Here is a 22,653-nt window from a genome sequence, read left to right as displayed (position 1 = left end):
ATTACATAAAATTATATAAATTATTATATGACATGCAGGATGATTTCAGGAAAAGCATATATGAACTGATGCATAGTGAAGTGAACAGAATCAGGAGAACATTGTATGTAGTAACAACAATATTGTTCAATAAAGAATTGTAAAAGACTTAGCTATTTTCAGCAATACAATGATCCAAGAGAATCCCAAAGGACTAATGATGTAGCATACTATATGCCTCCAAAGAAAGAACTGATATTGTTTGAATATAGTCTGAAGCGCAATATTTTTCACTTTCTTACATTTTTTCTTTCATTTAAGACATCTTGTACAAAATAATTAATCCGTAAATATTTTATATAATTGCAAATGTATATGACATATATCTGATTACTTATTCTGTTAGGGAAGGGAAAAGAGAGGGAAGAAGGATAGAATTTGGAATTCAATACTTTTTATAAAACATTTTAAAATAAAGAAATAGAGGCCATTAAGTTCAACTGTTTCATGTTTAGTTGAATGAATGAATAAATCAGCTTTAAGAGTTTATTGTGTTCTAAGAACTATAAGAAAAGTGAGCTCCACTGTGATAGGATCACACTAATAATAAGTATCTGAAGCAGGATTTCAATCCAGTATTTCCTGATTCTAAATCTAGTACTCTTTCCATGATACTATGCTAATTCTAATTCAGAAGTTTAGCCAATCAAGATGAATAATAAGTAATATTTATTCGGTGCTTACTATGTGCCAGTCTCTATGTTAAGTACTTTATATTTATTATTTCTTTTGATTCCCACAACAACCCTAGGAGGTATGTGCTATTATTATTATTCCCATTTTACAAATGAAAATACAGGCAAATAGAGGGTAAGTAACTTGCCGAGGGTCACACAGTTATTAACTGTCTGAGGCCAGATTTAAACTTAGGTCTTCCAGATTCCAAGCCCAGCATTCTATCCATTGTACTACCTAACTGTCTAGTAACAACAATCTGATTAATAAATGGATTGTAATATTCCTCCTCTTCATTTTTAATGATTTCATGACCAAGAAAGTAACAAAGAGAGCCAAAATTGACATTGTATATATTCAATAGGCTGTATATAGAGACAATATACAATTTGTCTTATTGATCCAATATTCTACAAAAGGAATTACGGCTCCAGCAGCAACAGTAACAATGACTTTAGGACAATAGTTTTAATGTCTTAGATTGCAAACAAAACTTTCCTAAAAAAGAAAGAATGGTGAAAAATTGGGAGAGAACATTAGGATTTCTCTATAGAGCTCTTGGTTCAACAAAGCAATTAAGCAAAGGGAATTGGGCAGCTCAGATCTGTGTTATTGATGCTAACTCTCCTAGCTCTGGCTCTTTCTAATAACTACTTCTATTAAATGATCATTTCCTCTTTTAGTTGTAATGAAAGATTAAAACTAAGCATCCAAAGTGAACATGTTCTATAGTCTCAGGCAAGGTTTTAATTTTTAAAGTTGAAAATTGCCCTTCCTTTTTTACCCTTTTCATTGTGTCCACACTTCTATCCATGATCCTTACATTGTTTATATCCATGTAATTCTAAATAAAAAAAAGTTAAACTCAATTTATTTTCTCACTGTGATTGGAAGGATCCAATCAAAAGCCCCCCATCTTTTCCTTTTTGATCCCAGATTAATAGCTAAGTGATACAACTGACAAAGCCTTGATAGATATTTGTTGAATAATTGGATTTCAACAGAACGGTTCCCCAAAGAACATGAATAAAATCGAATGTTTCTATACTCTGATAGTTCTGGTCAGTTTCTTCCTGATATAATAGAATGTGACAGAAGTTGTGTACAGTATAGCAGACTAGAACCAAAATATTTAGTCTCTGAAGCTTATAAATTTCATGTTGACAGGCTCACTAGAATAGTAATAGATCAGGGAAAAGAAATGAGCATAGTACACCTGGATTTCAGTAAGGGAAAATACTATGTCCATCAACTCTCAAGATATTCTTGTAAGAAAAGATGGCAAGATATGGGCTGATTGACATTATAGTAAGATGGATTCTGAGCTAGCTAAAATGTTCTACATGGTTTAGCTTTTGGCCCTGTTCAACTGAATGTTTTTCTCAATAACTTGTATGAAAGCATAGATAGTATGATTAACAGAGTGGTATATGACTCAATATCAGAAAGAACAGTTAATAAATTGGCCAAAGCAACTGGGATCAAAAAAAAATTTCATTTATTTAGTCCAACAGTAGAAGGGAAAAGAAAGAGAATAAGTATTTACATAGTACTCTAACAGTATATCCTTTGATCCTTACAACAACTCTGTAAAGTAAGCACTATGATTATATTCACTTTACAGTAGAGGATACTGAAGCAAATGGGGTTAACTGAATTGCCTAGGGCTACATATTAAAGCTGAATTCAGCTCCAGTTTCCTGCCTCTAGGCCTAGCATCCTATTCACTAAAGCACCTAACTGTTTCCACAGCTATAACCACAATACATGAAATATTGAGCAAAAGCCCAGAGTGAATGTTAAGCAGTTTACTGTCCTTACAGAGAAAGTATGCCTTAAAATCTGGAGACTTGCTCAAAAAGACTGAGCTAAATAAAATATTCAGGCCAAGAACAAACTTAAAGCCACTTTTGTTCCTGATTTTGCTATGATTCTGCTTATCCAAATTTCCAATGAGTTGCAATTGTCTATTTGGAGAAGCCCCTAGACTCTGGAAATATTTTTCACAGTCTAGTCAAGATCAAGAAAGAAGGCCTCTATAAACAGTTCAATTAGATTTATAAAGTTAGCCATGCATTCTACTTTGCTTCGTCCACCAATTTCAGTGCTCAGAAATCTGAAAGCATAAAAAACAAATGACATCTTATCTATTGACCCTTAGATCTTCTAGAACACTTGAGAGAGAGATAAACTGGTGAAATACAATAACACTGATTTCTCTCAGATGCTGACAGAACATCTTTGGTGTTGTCACCCCTATATGTTGATCTGAGAACACAGCTTAGTCAACTTGTGGAAACCCAATTCAAGACAGTATAGTAAAGCTATACACATCACTTCTATCCTGCTCTCTTGAGGTTTTTACCAGCTGTAAAGAATTTCTCTTCAATAATTTCATGAATTAAGAAATGTAAATTTTGTTCATAGACCATATTATGGTAGTCAAAGAAGTAAATACAATCTTGCTTACATTACAAAAAGGAGAATATTCAGAAAAATATCCTGATCAATCCATATCTGGAGTACTATTCTCCCCAATATATGGGGCCTAGACTGAAAAGCACTGTCAAACTAGAAGCTGTCCACAGGGCAACAAGGAGACTTGAAATCGTGCCTCACAAAAATGGATTGAAGATATAGAGGATGTCTACCCTAAAGAAAAACAATGTAAAGAGAATATGGTATTTTCAAAAACTTGAAAAATTCTCAATATAAAAGAGTGATTAAATTTGTTCTGTTTGGCTACAGATAGCAGGACTAGGAAAAATGGAATGAATTTTCAAAAAGGCGGATTTTAGTTCAAAAATAAAGCTAACCTTCCTAATATTTAAAGCTACCCACAAATTGTCTTCAAGGAAAGAATGGTCATTTATTAACTCTATTGTGAATAGAATTCCCACTTCGGTAGAATGAAATCCCATTTGATTTTGAGATTCTTTGATTTCACATGGAATGAACTTTATGGTGCTTATTTAGATAGTTCAACATTTCTTGGTTCCTAGTATTTAAACATATAATCAAGTCAGCACTCATATAAGTTTATGTCAACAAATAAGCAAGCCACAAGAATTCCAAGAGAACAAATGTTTCAACACTGACCTGCTTGTGATTATTGCTATTATCTGTGTAGATAATACTTCACCTTCTCTCCACCCTTTCTGAATTAAGTCTACTTTGATAATGCTAAATCATTCATTTGCTTCTTTAGTTATGGATAAAGTTCTTTGGTTGATATCACTAGTCTGAATTTACTGGCCTGAATTCACCAGCAATTGAGAATGTGCTATATTTGTTTGTGATAGCTCAATGTAGTTTAAGAGTTAGGAAAACATGGAGAGCTTTGATTTTGGCTGCAAAATGAGGGGGAAAAGAAGAAGTATGAGGCATAGTCAAATATCATAGTGATGAGGTCCTGAATGATATATTGGATAGTGAGAAACTAAAAAAATTGATACCTGAGGCAAGACAGGAAAAAACATTATTAGAGATCAGTTTAGCTCCATGATCCCACCCTCTAGGGAGACCATCCAGAATGTTAACTCCCTGAGACTCACCTTCTGTAAAGGTTTTGAGGAGTCTCACCTTGCCATTCTCTGCCAAAAATTCCAGTCATGTCGCTGAATTTAAATTTTCCCTATAAAATCTACTTATGACTCATCCCATTGCTGCTGTCTTCCTTTGGGTCAGTCTGCCACAGCACTCTGCCTCATGGTGTCTTTCTCCTTATCTCCCCTCACCCCTAAAGCCATATGTTATCTCTCCTAAATCCACTCTTCTTCCCAGCCCTACTTCTCTTCCTTACAGCTAATAAAACTTTTAGGGTGCTAAATCCCTTTCAGGATTTAACTTGTGCCCAAAAAGTTATCAAACTGTGCATACCCTTTGATCCAGCAGTGTTTCGACTGGGCTTATACCCCAAGGAGATACTAAAGAAGGGAAAGGGACCTGTATGTGCCAAAATGTTTGTGGCAGCCCTGTTTGTAGTGGCTAGAAGCTGGAAACTGAGTGGCTGCCCATCAATTGGAGAATGGTTGGGTAAATTGTGGTATATGAATGTTATGGAATATTATTGTTCTATAAGAAATGCCCAGCAAGATGAATACAGAGAAGCTTGGAGAGACTTACATGAACTGATGCTAAGTGAAACGAGCAGAACCAAGAGATCATTATATACGTCAACAATGATACTGTATGAAGATGTAATCTGATGGAAGCGGATTTCTTTGACAAAGAGACCTAATTCAGTTTCAATTGATCAATGATGGACAGAAGCAGCTACACCCAAAGAAAAAAAAAAAAACACTGGAAAATGAATGTAAACTGTTTGCATTTTTGTTTTTCTTCCCGGGGTTACTTCTACCTTCTGAATCCAATTCTCCCTGTGCAACAAGAAAACTGTTTGGATCTGCACACATACATTGTATCTAGGATATACTAGGACATATTCAACATATATAGGACTGCTTGCCATCTAGGGGAGGGGGTGGAGGGTGGGAGGGAAAAATCGGAACAGAAGTGAGTGCAAGGGATAATGTTGTAAAAAAAAATTACCCTGGCATGGATTCTGTCAATAAAAAGTTACTATAATAAAAAAAAAAAAAAAAAAAGGATTTAACTTGGCAGATAAGGGCAAACCCTAACCTCATGGAGTGCGAGTGCTCCCTTTCTACTGGGTAATCGTGAGTTCCCCTGAGGAACTTCTTTTATATGCTCTCCCACTCTATTTCATATTTATCATTCCTAGTATCTATTGTATCCCTTCATTTTGTCTGTTACCTCTTCTCTAAGTAAATCTACCTTTTGCCAAAGAGAATGGCTATTTGTGAATTCTTCACATGACGAAACACCAACTTTTGGTGACTGCCATCATTCGGTGTCTACAACACCCACATCACTTTGGTCCTCAAACCACATCATTAGTTTCATAAATCTAGAGCTGGAAGCAACCTCAGAAGCCATTTTTGTTGTACCTCTCCTCATTTTACATATGAAGAAACTGAGACCTTGAGAGTTAAGTGACTGATCAAGATCATACATGTTGTAAGAGTCAGGAGTAGGAATCTGAACGTAGCAGTTCTATAATTTTAGAGCCTGTTCCTTCACAACTGTATCAGCCTCCCTCCTGAAGTACTCACTTAACTAGGAAAAAAAAAAAATCAAAATGTAACCAAGCATCTAAAGCAGGCTATGCAACAGTGGCAAAGAAAGGGACAAATCAGACAGTAATTAACATCTGAATGAAGATCCCAGATCGTTAATTACTATCTGTTTCAGACATTCCATATGAGCAACTTACCTGAAAAGCTTTTCAATTTGTATGTTAGTAAAGCTAGTAATTAAACTCTTCAGTTTCCTATTGACTTCATTAGAGATATGATAATTTTTACATGATTTGATTACAATTACTTTGTCATATATCTGTCATTTAGGTGAAGAAAGAGTTAACTTTAAATGCTTCATTAAAAATCTACTATAACCTGTATTGCAAAGAAAATTGTAAAATGTTAGTGCATCACTGAGTCCAGCCCCTTCCACCTCCACTTCCACTTACTCTTCCACCACCATTCCCCCAGGTTTCTTTCTCCCAACCTTATTTGACAGAACACCCAGGCCATATACCAATAGTGATAAGCAGCAGTACCAGGTTTAGATTCTTTGTCTTCTGATTGCCCAAGTTCAGCATTTTTGTCAGGGAAAATTTAAAATCATCTGTATTCAATCATGTCCAAATTTCCAAAGTTTAATATAAGATGGTCCACTATGCGAATGATAACATAGTATTTTAAAATATGCGCTGAAGGAAATTTCCTGAGAAATTTTCCAAGTTTTTCTAGTACCATGGCTGGCCTTCTAACCAGTGCTACTAATACTGTACTGCTTCTATTTATGATAAAACTACTCTCCATTTGAACAGAGTATTGAAAGACCTTTGCATCTAATTCAATAAATATTAAATATTAAGTGTCTAGTAGACACAAAGCATAGTCTTCCATTATGTCACTTAGTGGTCAAAAAATTCAGACAAGAGGAAACAATGTTCCTCTATAGAGGAATAATGGGAGGTCATGGACAAGAACAGCTCAGAATAAGAAAGCACAGATGACAGATGACTTATGACCTGAACCAGCAGAGGGGGTGACAGAATATAACCTTTTAAATAGAATGTGAGCTCCTTGAGGGGAAGACTATTCCATTTTTTTTTTTTTTTGCATCTTTCAAGATTAGCATAGTACCTGTTATATAGTAGGCATTTAATAAACACTTCTTAATTCACTGACATGATTATGGTTGTGCTAAAATATTGATGTACTGGAATATTCACTATATTATACAGATTATTTTCTATGACAATTAGCAGATTCCTGTCTTTAGTATTAATGTTTGTGGTTGTGGTACACAGATTTGCTGGATTTCAACTTGGAAATTTAAGATCTGATTGCTGAATTTTCAATGTAAGCATTCACACCTAGGAAATCCACAAATGCCATTGATAAGTGCTTGTTGCATTGTTTTGTTGAATGTCTAGACTTAAGAAATTGTGAAAAAAATGTTAATAATTCAGTTTAAGCCTAAAAGTATGTTGTATAGAAACCACTTTATGGTAGAAAATATTTACAACTATAGGTTTGTAGGTCATAAAACATTTTGTGATCCCATGACTCATGTTGCATTTGTACTTCCCAACCTGGATAGAGCAGGTTCAAATAAGAAATTGAAAATACAAAATTTGATACCCGGTCCCACAGTCTGGAATAAAGTGGTTTTATGTAGCATATTAAAAAGATCATTGAACTGAAATTCAAGAGATCCACTATTTGTCCTATCACTTAGAAGCTGCAACATCTTTTCCAAGAACTCTACATCTCTGGGCCTTTTTCTTATCTGTGAAAAGAAGTTGGACTATGTGATTTCTAAGGTTCTTTTAGTACTTAAGGTGCAATGTTTTCCACTAAATGGCTAGGGAGAAGTATACAAATTGTTCAGAAAAGCCCCTCAACTCTTCCAATTTATGCACTGCCTATTACATGTAAGACCCTAACTTTTTAGCTTTGAACTGCTTTTCCCAAGCCAGAAAAGAGCTCTGATTCTTGATCCAACTTATCTTCAGTAATTATTCTTTCTTTCAGAGCTTGCTGTGTCTGCTAAGCATATAAAGTTATGGTAAAATAATCCCAGAATAGGCATTATTTTAAATTGCTAATGTGATGAAAACATAAGTACTGTTACTAAAACAAGCAACATTCTTGCAATTTTTTTTTTTTATTTTTAGCTAGTTCAGGATATATCAAGGGTCTATCATCCACAAAACACTAGGTCAGCTTTAAAGGCCAATATTTATTTTCTTTTTCTCTGCTGAGAACAAATACAAAGTCCAATGGCCCCATTGTTTCCTTTTTCAGGTGCCATAGCTCTGAGATGCATAGCACAGCATTCTTAGTCTTCTCTTATCACCTCTTTGAAGAGACTTTATCTCTAATTTTCCCTGTTACAACTTTGTTCTCTACCCCTGGCAAACAACTAAGTGCAAAGCTTTTGGACTGAAGATATGAAGAAAGCTGGGGAAAAGTTGAGTAAAGTAGGTCCTGACTCTTTGCTGATTTCAATTTTGCTACTGATCATTGGTGCTAAAAAGTATCTATATTTTCACCTTCACCTTGATTTACTCAAACAACAACTTGCTATGCCAGTTTCCTTGAAGTGTTCTGCCTCAGTTTCCCCTGAATTGTTCTGTTTCATTTTCCTTGAATTGTTCTACTTCAGTTTCCCTGAATTGTTCTGCCTCAGTTTCCTTGAATGTTCTACTTCAGTTTCCCTGAATTGTTCTGCCTCAATGGCAACCACCCTCCCTGACCAATAGAAGTGATATACTATTAGCATTCCATAGAGCCATAAAATGCTGATGGTGGGACCCTCCGAACCAGACATCCTGGCACCTAGCCTTCCAAGTTATCAGAAATCATGATTTTTCCTTACCCCCAACCTGTCAGACCCGAATTAAGGTCCCTTCCTGGAAGTTTCCACTCATCAGCACTCTAACCCTACCCTGTTTTGTTCCCCTAATCACTGGAGTACTATAAGAATCCCTGGAATTCTTCACTTGTTGTTGGGTGCTTTGAGACATGAGTCCAATCCAGTCCTGGGGGAAACATGGATCTTGTTTTGCCTCCAGCACAATCTCTCCCTCTCAAATAAAAATTAATTAAAAACTTTCTAATCTTTATCCTGCCTCAGTTTCTCCAGCATTACAAATTGGCCCATTATTAATAAAGTGCTGGAATTGGACCCACTAATACATGGGTTTAAATCCTACCTCAGACATTTACTATGTGACCCATGACAAATCCTTTACCTTCACTGAGTTTCACTAGTAAAATGGACATAATAATGGCATTTATTTCATATAAGTTTTGAGGATAAAATGAAAACATTTTTTAAATATTTATTAAACCTTGAGGCACTAAGTAAATACTATCCAGAAGGTAATTATAATTACCTTCAGTACCACCATTTATGGCAAGGGGTCTTATCCCATAGTTCATGAAGACTATTTCAATATAATTGATTTCCTATGTAATCCTATATAAATTATTCTATGCATTAAAAATATGCATGGCATTTAAAAAGGAGTTCAAAGCTTTTGCCAAGATGTTACAAGTGCCCAGCATATAAAAAAGTGAAGAATCCCTAATTTATTGGGGAAAGAGTCTAGTATGGCTACATTAGCCATAAAAGAAAAACAGGATTTTTGATGTTTTTTTTTTCCAGTATGGTCAACAAGCGCACATTTGAACCTTCTGTGCTTAGCCCAGTGCCTGGCAAAAAGTAAAAGCTTGATATGAGTGACTGACTACAGCAAAAAGCAGGGGCTGGCCATATCAATAAACAAGAAGCTCATGAATTTGGGTCTTCCTTACTCCAAGTCCACTTCATGAGGTTGTTTTTAGAGCAATTACTTTTTGCTATTAGAAAGAACTTACCTACTATAGCCAGTTCAACTGATTCATGTTTTCAAATCTTCAGAACCATAATTCTGAAGTACCTCCACATTTGAAGTTTTTGCCACCCTCATTATATGCCAAGGGAACTCATCCAATCCTACTACTCTAACCTACTACATTGGAGTTTGCCTCTTTTTCTGAACAGCCTACATCACTTATATGGCACCTATAATCCTTTCTCTCAAACTCAACTCTGGAGGCCTAAACTCATACATTGCATTTCTCTGTATCTCACATAGTTCCTAGTACAATGTCTTACTAAAAAAGTGAACAAATAGACCAGTCACAGGAAGTCTGCTCAGATTGTATTCTTAGAAGGTAAAGGATACAAATTGAAAAAGGTAGGGAGGCAAGGAAGAACATGCTAAAGGTCAATATCACCAATAAATACCAAATATCTTTTCTCCTCATGTGCTAAATTCCAAAAAGAGATGAAAAATAAAGCATGATATATATATGAAAATGAATGTGACATAAAAATAAAAGGTAACAAGATAACAAAAAAGAATGTTCTATTGTTTTATGATTTACCACAGAAAAAAATAAAAAATAAAGTGAGGAGGTACTAATATACCTGTCTGCCTGATTCCTGTTTCTTGATCTGTGGATAATCATAAAGCATGAGTTGTTACATGATGATTCATTATCATTGCATTAGCACAGTGTGTGATAATCATTTTTTAATGGCACCAAAACTACTAAGTATCCACCAATCACCTTAGTGAGCATTTTTGGTGTTTGTTGTTTCTCTGTGATTGTCAAATTCTATTTCTAGAAATCTCTAAGGACCCAAATCAAGGAATGTGTCACCAACAACCTGTTCCCCCTCCAACAGTGTTTCAGTGTTCATAACTCCAAAATGTTTGAGACAAAATTTACCAACATTGTAATAAGTGCTAGCATTCATTGCTAAATAACCATGTAGAGGAGGAGAAATTGTCCTCTGAAAAATACAAAAAAAAATCATCTACTTCAAATTGGGTCATGCAAGTGTTAACTGACCTAAGAAAACCACAGCCAGTTTCTGCTACAGCTAGGGAACAAGGAGAACAAAAAAAGACACTTTGAGCTCTGGGGAAGTCCCCAAAAGCAGATAACAGTTCATTTGGAAAAGTTTTGCACTTTTAATTAAATTTCTTAAAGGTCAGATCAGCAACCTGGGAAACAAAAAAGTTCTTTGCTGGTCTGTGAAGGACTTAACCTTGAAACTTTCAAATCTACATCTTTCCCACTGAAGAATAACAATTTTGAGTATAATGAATGAAGAGGCCTATTATGAAAGAGAACAGTAGCAAGTCCTCTACCAAGAGTACCTTACCTTCTTCAGAAGGGAGAACAAAGAACAGCCTGATCCCTAGGGCCAGCAACCATGAATAGCAAATCTGAAGCAAAGTATTTATTGTGTTTAAATTATAATCTATGTGGTCTAAAGAGAGGGTTGTATGATTTAAAAACAAATTGTCATCTTTTTTTGGACAAGGATCTCATTGAAACTTTATTATTCACAATGATTCCATCTAAAATAGCCTTGAATTTGTCAGTAACTGGACTAAAATCAACTATTTCATTTCCAATAGACACTCCACCCCTTTATATAGTCAGGCTCTCCCTATCTGCTCCCTTCAACTCCTCCTTTTCTATATTAGTTGTATAACTTCTCAGGGCTCTCCTCATTGGGATTATCTCTAGAACTGAGCCTCCCTCTCCAGGATTTCTCTTTGTCCAAGAAATCACGGACCAGTCCAAGACAAAAAAAAGAAACAAACTCCCATCTTCTACTTTACAGGATTGTTGTGAGACTCAAATGATATAACAGTGGACAATCACTTTGTAAAATCTCAAAGTAAATATGAGTTATTACAGAAAAGAATCCTAGATTTAGAGATGAAAGGAAATCTCTAGGGGATCTGGGGCAGCTGACCCTTCATTTCACAGCTGAAGAAACTTCAACTCAGGAAGATTGTGATTTGCCCTAAGTGGCAGGGAAGATATAAATCAAGATCCACCCAGAAAAAAAGCCACAACTCTTTTCAATGCAGTCTCAGTTTCTCATAGATGATCTCCAATGACAGGAAACTCAGTCTCGAAAAGCCACCCATTCTACTTTGGACCAATTCCAAGAGTTGGGAAGTCCTACATTATATCAAACCAACATCTGTCTTTCTCCAGCTTCAAACCCATTGCTCCTAGCTCTGTCCCCTAAAGCCTACTTTCTCTTCTCTATAATAATCCTTCAAATATTGGAAGACAGCCATCAGATTCTCCCAAATTTTCTTTGCCCCAGGATCAAATATTTAGTTCCTTGAAGCTATTCTAATGCTTTCCTAAAGCTTCCAGTTTTACACTCAGACTCAAGTTCAGTGCTTTTGTTTCTTTCTCTATGTGTACCTTACTTGTAAGCCTCTTCTAGGAGAGCTAAGCAGAGACCTTGTTTCCTGTAAGTTTCAGAGGTTAATTTTTGCAGGTCCAGAGACACATTTGGGAGGTCCACAGGAGGTAAAATACCATGATTGAATTGTTCATTGTGAAGCTCAAGGACTAGCAGATTAAAACAAGTGAGTATAAAGTATTAATTACTTAGCCCACCTAGGGAATATGAATCCCCAAAAGGAGAGTCAGCAATTCACAAATGAATCTCTAATTGATGAGACTGGAAAGTAAGATTTGAGATAAAGCCTCAAAACCTGTTGGTGCTCCTACAATGCCAGCCACCTCTCTCAACCACCTGGGAGTTAAAGACAAGGAATCAGTTTTCTCTATAGTAGCCACAAACCACATATGCTTCTGCAAATGACCGGGCATACTGAGGGGCATATTAAGGACATAAGTTCCTGCTGGGAGAGAAAGTATCAGCACAGCGATTGTTCCAAAATGCAATTGAGAATCAAGGAAGATAAAAGTCTTCTCATACATGTTTTTCCCCCCACAGAACCACAAAATGTTAGAGCTGAGGAAAACCTTAGAGTTCATGATGTCCAATTTTTTTTTGCAAGGCAGATAACTAACTACAATAGATCTGGAAAACAGCACTCCCAAGTCAAACAGAAAATGGTCCATCAGAAGAAAATTCATAATTGTATTCACTAATAGCCAAAAAACCCTTAATGAACAAAAACAGAAAGGAAGTATCTTTAATGTTGGCATATGTAAGGAAAGAAGCCAAAGCAAGAGAGCAAAAACAGCTACTTCTCCAGAAAGTAAACTTCAACTTCCCTACAGGAAGAGTAGTATATTTAATAATTAGAGGAGCAGAAAAAATATATTGCTGATGTTTCTTAGTCTGGCCTCATAATTCTGTAAAAGAGTAAGCAACGAGTATGTGGGGGGTGAAGAAGCTTATCAATACAAAAAATCAATATTCAACAATAGTATGGAATTCTCATGTGTGTTCCTTCTTTCTTTCTTTCCTTCCTTCCTTCCTTCCTTCCTTCCTTCCTTCCTTCCTTCCTTCCTTCCTTCCTTCCTTCCTTCCTTCCTTCCTTCCTTCCTTCCTTCCTTTCTTTCTTTCTTTCTTTCTTTCTTTCTTTCTTTCATCCCACTCTCTTCCTTGGCAAAAGAAGAAAATAGGATAGGGAGAATAGGCTTGATTCTAGTTCACATGAATTTTCTTAAGTATCTTTTCCCACAGTGCTGAGCTTTTTGGGGGCTGAGCAGATAACTATCAGAGAGAGTAGAGATGCATTAGTGTTGCTCTCTTAGTTTTCCAAACCAACTTCCTCTTTCTCTCAAGACGGCCCTCAAACACACCTTGTCCTTCAATTAATTAAATAATTTCAATTAATTTTAATAAGCAAATTCAATCATCTCTAGTGGGTGTGGGAAGGAGGGGCACTTTCAATATTCTTGGGACTTACTGTACTTTTGTTTAACAAATCCATAATGTAAATTGTCCATATAATTGTCTATAGCATAATACAGTCCAGCTACTAAAAGATACTCTTTTATAATAGAGAATATTGTTATGTTCCTTTGAGATCAACTATGTACGGAAATTATATAGCTAAGCACAATGATTTAAAACACTGAATGGAACCTCTGTTTATTATTCTTGAGAACAGAAGTATCAGACACAACTGCACATGGTACCTTTTCCCCCAACACTCCTGAGAGAGGTCAAAACCAGATTAAAATGTAATTAGGAAATATCTAATGAAATAAATAAAAATACAAGAAAACCTTGTTAAAATCAAATTGATATGTCTTCTTGCAGAGATCCTTATGTATGGATTAGTGCCCCCATTTCTAGTTGAGTTTGACACCATTGCTTTAGTATACTATTACTAGATTTTAAGTCCCTTGAGGGCAGAGAATAAATAGTTCCGTTACTTATCTCCAATAGCATCATGGTTTTCACAGTAGGAAGGAAGTTTAATGTCTTTAGTAAAGCAAATTCACTAAAGAACAAAAATCAGATCAAGGTATGTCTCTTTTGTAATCTACCCAAGATAGCCTAGTTACCCAAGCAATGCAGGTGTAGAGGAGGAAGTTTAAGGCAGTCGAATACTAATGTCCCAATTAAATGATCATTAGATGAAATCTATAAAGCAAAATATAAATCAGAGATTTAGCAATGGTTTCATAAACTGCTATTGTGTAAATAAATAATCTACAGTCAAAATTTATTTTATATATAAGATCTGTCTTGACTATTCTGACTTTTCTTGGACCTAATTCACATAACTACTGACAAAATTCAATTTCTTTTTTGCATTCTAAACAATGACATATGGTTTCACATATTATCATCAAATATTTATACCTATGATAACAAAGAACTGCTAGGTAACTCAATGGATACAGTATTGGGGCTGGAGTAAGAAAGATTTATCTTCCTAAATTCAAATCTGGCCTCAGACACTTAATAGCTATGTGATCCTGGGCAAGTCATTTAACCCTGTTTGCCTCATTTCCCCATCTGGCCAAGCTGGATAAGGAGAGGACAAATTCCAAGTCTTTGCCAAGAAAACTCCAAATGGGATCACAAAAGAGTGGAATACTTCTGAAAACAACTGAACAACAACAAAATGGTTAAAATATGGTAAATTCATGAGTATTCACTTTCCTGCAACCTGGCAGTCCAAATATTTCTTTGACCACAAATCAGTCAGTCAGTCAATAAGCATTTATTATGCACTTACTTTTTCAAAATGGAAATTTATTTCTCCTGCTAGGAAAGGGGGGCTCCTTACTCTTTAACATTGATAAAAACAATTGTAGAAATATCTGGTTTTGGCTAATGCAGCTGGAAGTATCTTTAAAACTGTAGGGAAATAATTAGCTTACAGGATTCTGAAAAGATCTACTTGAATATACAAGAAAAGGAAGATTTGATCCTTGATTTTCTGTTAAAATGGTCTAGTCCCTCCCAGCTTTCTTCTCTTCCCATATTACTTCCTACCTACTCCATATATTCTTATATGGACCAATTATTTACATGTTGTGTCCCCAAGAATAATATGGGCTCCTAGAGGCCAGAGGCAGTTGTTTGCCTTTGTATCCCCAATCCTTAGCACCATGACTGGCAAAGGGGGGGCAGTATAAAAATGAGCTAATTAGATCATTAGGGTGGAGGAGGAGTATACATGTAGCTTTGGCAAATGAGACAAAGTCTAAGGAAGGCTAGATTTGAAGATAGAGGATTTGGGTCAGAACCCTGACCCTGCTGCTTCCTTCCTGTGCAATCCCTTTACCTTTATGCCCAACCCTTAAACCTACTCCTTCCTTCATGTGCACCATCATCCTGCCAGTCACCCAAATTGAAAGCTTAATGTTTTCTCCACTCCTCAAGTCTAATTCCATGTAGCCATTTAGTTACCAAATCTTGTTATTTCTACCTGCACAACATCTCTTGAATTCATCCCCTTCTATCCACTTATCATCTCACTTTATTTCAATAGGCTTCTAATTAATCACTCTGCCTGGAGTTTCTAGTTACATCAATCCATCTTCGGCACAGATGTTCAAATGACTCCTAAAACACAGACATGGCATATCATTCCCCTACAAGAAAACCACCAATATGTTTCCTGTTGGCTCTTGCATAAAATATAAACTCCCCTGTTCAGATTTTAAGGACCTTGACCATCTGGCCCTTTCCAGCCTTGCTCTCCTTTCAGCACTCCATGATCTAGTCACAGTGGCCTTCTGGTTTTTACTGATATACAACATTCTATTTTGCATCTCTCTTCTGTGGTTGAAATGTATCCCTCCTCAACTCCAATTCTTTGAATCCTTTCTTCCTTCAAAACTTAGCTTACATGCCAATTTCTAACATGGGGTTCTTAATCTATTATCTACAACCTCATAAGGCATATAAAAGTAGATTTCAAATGGTCCATATACATACATGGGAAAGAATAGATCTTTATTTTCCTTAATCTCTGAAATTTAGTATTCCATTCAACTATGAATGTAAGTAACAGATATTATTCTGAGAAGGGGTTCATAGGTTCACCAGATTGCCACTGAGGTCTAGGACCCTCAAAATTTAAAGAAGCTTTGCTCTAACATGAAGCTTTTCTTGACATGCCAGCTGCTAGTGCCTACCTCAAAATTTCTCTGAATTTATTTTATATATGCTTATATGCAAACATATCTCTCCCAATAGAACTTAAGCTGTTCAAAGGTAGGTATTACGTAGACTTTTTATTAGTATCTCATGTCTTACACATAGTAAGTGTTTAATAAATGACTATTGATTGATTAGAAATGATTTGTTCTCAAATCTTTATTGGCCAGTAAAGTACCAGCTCAGGCAGGTTCTACACCAGAAATGTTTTAGATATGTTCCAAGGACAAAAAGAAATTGCTTTCTAAGAACTAATCTTGCTTGAGATGGAGAGTCTAACAACCAGACTGATCATTTAATGATGAATTTTGGGACCACTTCAAATCATAAAACAAAGAAATACACATGAGAGTCCTCAGTATTAGTCATACTACCATCTTCAGCAATGATGGTGGCAGAAGTTGCACAAGAGGAGTTAGAAGATGATAAGCATTACAGAGGTATTAGGTGATCTAAAAACAATATTATTGCTGAGGTGTGTAGAATAAATCTCCCTCCCTCAAAAGCCACTGATTTATGAAGTCACTCCCACAAAAGGTCATCGGTGACAGTGTTAAAATATAAATGTGGATTCTTGAGTATTTTCAGTGTTTCAGGGAAATCAGCAGGGGTTGCTATTAATATGCAAATGTGAATTTTGAATCACTGAATGGAGAAAGAAATAGACTGAGCGAAAAAGATCATCTTCTCTGATTTTCAAGGCAGAAGACCCTCAACTCAACTAGATGAGTGGGTGATAACCACTGTCAAAGCTGGGAAGACTAATGGGTATTTTCTGAAGAAAGGAAAGAAGTGTGGGGAAGCAATGCTATGAAGGCCTGATATACAGGGCAAAGGAAAATCAGCATGACTAGGAAAAGGAGAAATATAGAAAGGGGACAGAAGGGATTAATGCCCTAGAAAATACATCACAGGCTAAAGGAAAAAGATAACAATAAAGGACTCAATGTGCAGAATGTTTTCATCCGGGGTACCTGGTCATGGGAATATATGTTTTGTGCATAGTATATTCTCAACCAATATAAGAAATAATTTGGGAGAAGGATGATCATTTTAGCACTAGAAAAGATCTCAGAAATCATCTAATTTATCTCACCCAACTTTAAACAGAAATCAGAGAAGTTATACAAAGTTTAACAAAGTTATACAAGTAGGAAGTAGAAGAACTAAGATTTGAACATAGGTTTTCTGACTCCCCAAGCCAATGTTCTTTCCACTGAACCACAGGAAAAAACAGAGAAGACAGTTTTGAATTCTGAATTATATCTCTGAACCTTACTACAGTAAAACTTTTAGTAAATCACTTAACCTCTTTAGGCCTCAACTTCCTTATCTACAAAATGAGAGTCAGTCTGAAGTACCATCTCACACCTTCTTTTTAAGATGAAGGAAAAGATGATAGATTTGGAGGGAATGTGAGAAAACTGGAACACTAATGCATTGCTGTTGGAGTTGTGAAATGATCTAACCACTTTGGAGAACAATTTGGGATTATGCCCAAAGGGCTATAAATTGTGTATACCCTTTGATGCAGCAGTGTCTCTACTGGGTCTGTATCCTAAAGAGATCATAAAAGAAGGGAAAGGAACCACATGTGCAAAAATGTTTGTAGCAGCATTTTGGGGGAGGCAAGGAATTGAGGGGATGCCCATCAATTGGGGAAATAGCTGAATAAGTCGTGGCATATGAATGTAATGTAATATTATTGTTCTATAAGAAATGATGAATGGGTAGGTTTCAGAAAAGCCTGGAAAGACTTACATGAACTGATTTTGAATGAAGTGAACAGAACCAGGAGAATATTGTATACAGTAACAACAAGATAATGTCATAGTCAGCCATAACAAATTTAGCTCTTCTCTGCATTATGTTGATCCAAGACAATACCAACAGACTTGGGAGGGAAATGCCATCTGCATCTGGAGAGAGAACTATGGAGATTGAATGTGGATTGAAGCATGCTATTTTCACCTTTTTTGTTTGTTTTTCTTTCTCATGGTTTTTCACTTTTGTTCTGATTTTTCTTTCATAACATGACTAATATGGAAATGTTTAAAATGATTGTACATGTAAGACCTATATCACATTGTTTGCTGTTTTCGGAAGGGGAAAGGTAAGAGAGGGAGGGAGAAAAAATTTGAAACTCTTAAGACCCCTTCTCATTCGACAACCTATATATTCTCAGTCTTAATTAATAGCAAGGAAGGCCTACACATCACAACTAAGGCAGGGCAATAATAAGAAGCCAGACTTCCTCAAGCTGAAGTCATTTGTGCCCAAAATGAGAAACGATCTTACCCCACCTGTTATTAAAACCGAAGACAAAGGCCCAACTTGTGGCTAAAGGATGAAAGGAAGATGGGATAGACAGGTGAGAAATATAATCCTAAGGATTAGAGCTAGCTCAGACCAAGGAGAAGAGGCAACAAGTTTACCTACAAGAGATTATTCAATGCTGCAAGCAACAGGTCAAGATGAGTGAGCAACCAAGATTTTTTTACATGGATGCTCCTCAACTGTATTCAATCCATCTGTGTGCTAGAAGGAAGTCGGGCAGAAGAAAGAGTACTACAAGATTTGCCAGAAAATTTGGGGAAGGAGTAGATTTGAGACCATGGTCTTTGTGAAGAAATTCTTCCTCTTCCCCTATCTTCCTATAAATCAATCAACCAATTCTTATTGACTGTCTACTAATCAATTAGTCAAAAATTAATAGCTTGCTATGTACTAAGCACTAGAGATACAAATAAAAGCAAAAACCATCTTTGCTCTTAAGAAGTTCACATTCAAATGTGGGAGAAAACATGTAAGTAACTAGGACAAAGACACACCAATGGATAAAGTACATGGCCTGAAGTCAGGAAGATGAGTCTTCCTGATCCCATTTCAGAAATTTACTCGCAAAGTGACACTGAGAAAGTCACTTTACCCTGTTTACCTCAGTTTCCTCATCTGTAAAATGATCTGGAGAAAAAAAATGTAAAACCACTCCAGTGACTTTGCCAAAAAAATCCCAATGGATCACAAAGATTGGGACATGACTAAAAAAAATCTAAACGACAATCTCAGAGAAGGTACTAGTAGCTAGAGAAATTGTGAAAAATGGCATTTAAGAAGAGTCTTGAAGGAAATCAATGAAATTAAGGTGAAGCTGAGGGAATAAATTATTACAGACATGGAGAGAGCCAGTGTAAATGCAATGAAAGAATGTGCAAGGGATGGCAAGTAGGTTAGGATAGCAAGACTTTAGAGTGCATGGAGGGAAAGTAAATTGTAAAAAGACTGGAAATGTAGGAGGAAGCTCAATTATCAATAGTTTAGATGTCAAATGAATTAGTTTCTACTCCACCTTAGAGCACTGAAGTTTATTCTGTAGGGATATGTCATGGTAAGACCTGAACTTTAGGGTGTGGCAATGGAGTGGAAGTTGGTTTAGAGTAGGGAGAGCATTGGGAGAAGATTAGTTATAAAGATATTCAAGAGTATAGGTAATAAGTGATGAGTGTCAAGATAGGAGAGAAGAGTAGCTATGTGACTGAAACAATGGGGATATATACACAAGAGATTGTCTGAAGGTTAAAAACAACAAAATTTGGTAACAGATTGGAAATATCGGTAAGGGAAAGCGAAGAGTCAAGGAAGACAAGGTTTTGTGGCTTAGAGTACTGGAAGAATGGGGGTACTGTTGACAGTAACAGAGAAGTTCAGAAAATGGGGTGAGGTTTTGGCAATGTGTATGGAAATAATGAGTTGCTTTTTGAACATGTTTAATTTGAGATGCCTATGGGATATCTACTTTAAGTTATCCAAAAGACAATTGGCGATATAGGACAATTACTGAGGAAAGAAATGAGTTGGATATATAGGCCAGGAATTTATCTTCATGGAGGTAGTAATTAAATCTGTGGAACTGATATAATCAAATAAGATATTATAGAAGGAAAAGAGGACATAGGAAAAAGCCTTGGGGTGTGTGGTGTGTGGGAACAACTCACTTATTGGTAGGCATGATGTGGATGAAGGTCCAGCAAAGAAAACTGAGAAGGAAAGGTCAGACAGAAGAACCAGGAGAGAGAACTGTCAAAAAAAATAAAATAAAATCCAAGAGGAGACTATCTTTGAAGAGATGATATCAACAGTGTCAAAAGCTGGACTATATTCAAGGTATCATACTAGATACAAAAATGCACAAAATATGGTCCTGGGGGTGGTTACAATCTAGATGTGACTAGATTTCTATGCCTCATTTTTTTCTAAGATAAAATCTTAAATGTTTTTCCCCTTTTCTTTTTTTAAATTATAATAGCTTTTTTCAAAATATGTGCAAAGATAGTTTTCAACATTTGTCCTTGCAAAACCTTGTGTTTCAAATTTTTCTCCCTCCCTCCCACCTCCCCCCTTCCCTAGACAGCAAATAATCCAATATAGGTTAAACATGAGCAATTCTTCTAAATATATTTCCATATTTATCGTGTTGTGCAAGAAAAATCAGACCAAAAGGGAAAAAAACATGAGAAAGAAAAAAAACAAACAAATGAAAAGTGAAAATACTATGCTTCAATCCACATTGAGTCACCATCATCCTTTTTCTATATGCAGATGGCTTTCATTATTTCTATTGGAATTGGCCTGAATCATTTCATTGTTGAAAAGAGCCAAGGCCATCACAGCTGATCACCACATAATCTAGTTATTGCTGTGTACAATGTTCTCTTGGTTCTCCTCACTTCATTTAGTATAAGTTAATGTTAATCTCTCCAGGTTTTTCTGAAATCAGCCTGCTGATCATTTCTTATAGAAAAATAATATTCCATTACATTCACATGCCGTAACTTATTCAGCCATTCCTCAACTGTTATGCATCCACTCAGTTCCAGTTTCCTACCACTACAAAAAGGGCTGCTACAAATATTTTTGCACATGTAGGTCCTTTCTTCTTTTTTTATGATCTCTTTGGACACTGAATCCAATAGAGACACTGAAAGATCAAAGGATATGCACAGATTCAGAGCCTTTGGGGCATAGTTCCAGATTACTCTCCAGAATGATTGAATCATTTCACAATTCCACCAACAATATATTAGTGTCCCAGTTTTCCCACATCCCCTCCAAAACTTATCATTTTTCCTATGATCTGAGCCAATCTGAGGGTGTGAAATGGTACCTCAAAGTTGTCTTAGTTTGTACTGAAATCTGTTTTTCTTTTCTTTAAAAATAAATTTAAATTATGCCATTTGAGGCTAATGCATTTCACCTATGGAAAACTGAAAAATATAGTTAATGGAATTCAAAAACTTGAATAAACATATTAACTATCCTAAAGACTCTCTTCAGTCTGTTATAGTGATAAATGAAAAGAAACATAATATCAAACAGAATTTTATTGTTATATATGTAATACATGTGTAATATCCTACCTGATTTCTCATGAATTCCAAGATAGAGACTTTCCTTGATAGCAGAATCTGAACCAAATACATTTGAAGAATCTTAAAAGGCCTGGGTTTTAGTCCCAGTTCTGCTATTTGCTAGTTGTATAACCTTAATTAAGTCAGTTAAACCCTTTGAGTTTCATTTTTAAAATGAGTGGGTTGAAATACATGATTTCTGAGATTTATTCCAGCTCTATGACTTCAAGTGAAAGTTGTCAAGTACTTACAAACTGTATCATAAATTTATGTTATGGCTACTTCCAAACACATCTAACCCAGATTAGTCATTAAAAATATTACAGTTGATACCATCTTCACTTTAATTGATTTATTAATATATTGCATCTAATAGTTGCTATAATGTGTAAATATTTTTGTTAAACAAACTTAGTAAAGCTATGAAGTAATATTATTCTGCACCATAAACTGTCCATGAAACTTGATTCTTATTCCTAATCAGAATCTGTATTAGTATCTGAATTCCCAAACTCTATCTTTTAAAAAGAATTTCCATCTCTAATTGATTTTTATGAAACTATATGGCCTTTGAAAGTGTAATAAAAGTTAATCAGAGTAAGGGATTCCAAATTTCAGAAAAACTAGTTTAACTGAGCTGTCCAGCAACCAAAATCCATTAGACAGTTTTCATTCCCTCTGCTAAAAGGTTATGTTCCAACTTTTCTATTCATGATGTAATCTAAAAACCAGTCCCCAACAGGTAGTGTACTTTTACAAATAAACTATTCTCTTTCAGCCCAGATCTCAAAATAGGCATATATTGACAACTGGTTGTAAAACACCTTTTTTTTCAAAATCTACCAAGATCAATCTGAAGGTCTTTCTGAACTCAGATTGGAGAGAAACTCAATGCCTTGCTTTTTAATTATGATCATAATAGCAACATTTATTTTGCACCTAACGCTCATTGATATTATCACCA

At 35.7% G+C, this 22,653-nt stretch overlaps 1 protein-coding gene across 1 annotated transcript in view; it reads right to left on the bottom strand.

The window, feature by feature from the left end:
- The window catches only part of ARNT2 (aryl hydrocarbon receptor nuclear translocator 2), a 252,475-nt gene that overhangs the window by 228,838 nt on the left and 984 nt on the right, over nucleotides 1-22,653 (bottom strand). The window lies entirely within an intron of this gene.

Source organism: Sarcophilus harrisii, chromosome 2 (genome assembly GCF_902635505.1).
Source record: "Sarcophilus harrisii chromosome 2, mSarHar1.11, whole genome shotgun sequence".
Classification (NCBI taxonomy): domain Eukaryota; kingdom Metazoa; phylum Chordata; class Mammalia; order Dasyuromorphia; family Dasyuridae; genus Sarcophilus; species Sarcophilus harrisii.
Note: the sequence above shows the minus strand (reverse complement) of the source record. Positions and strands in the feature narration are given on the sequence as shown.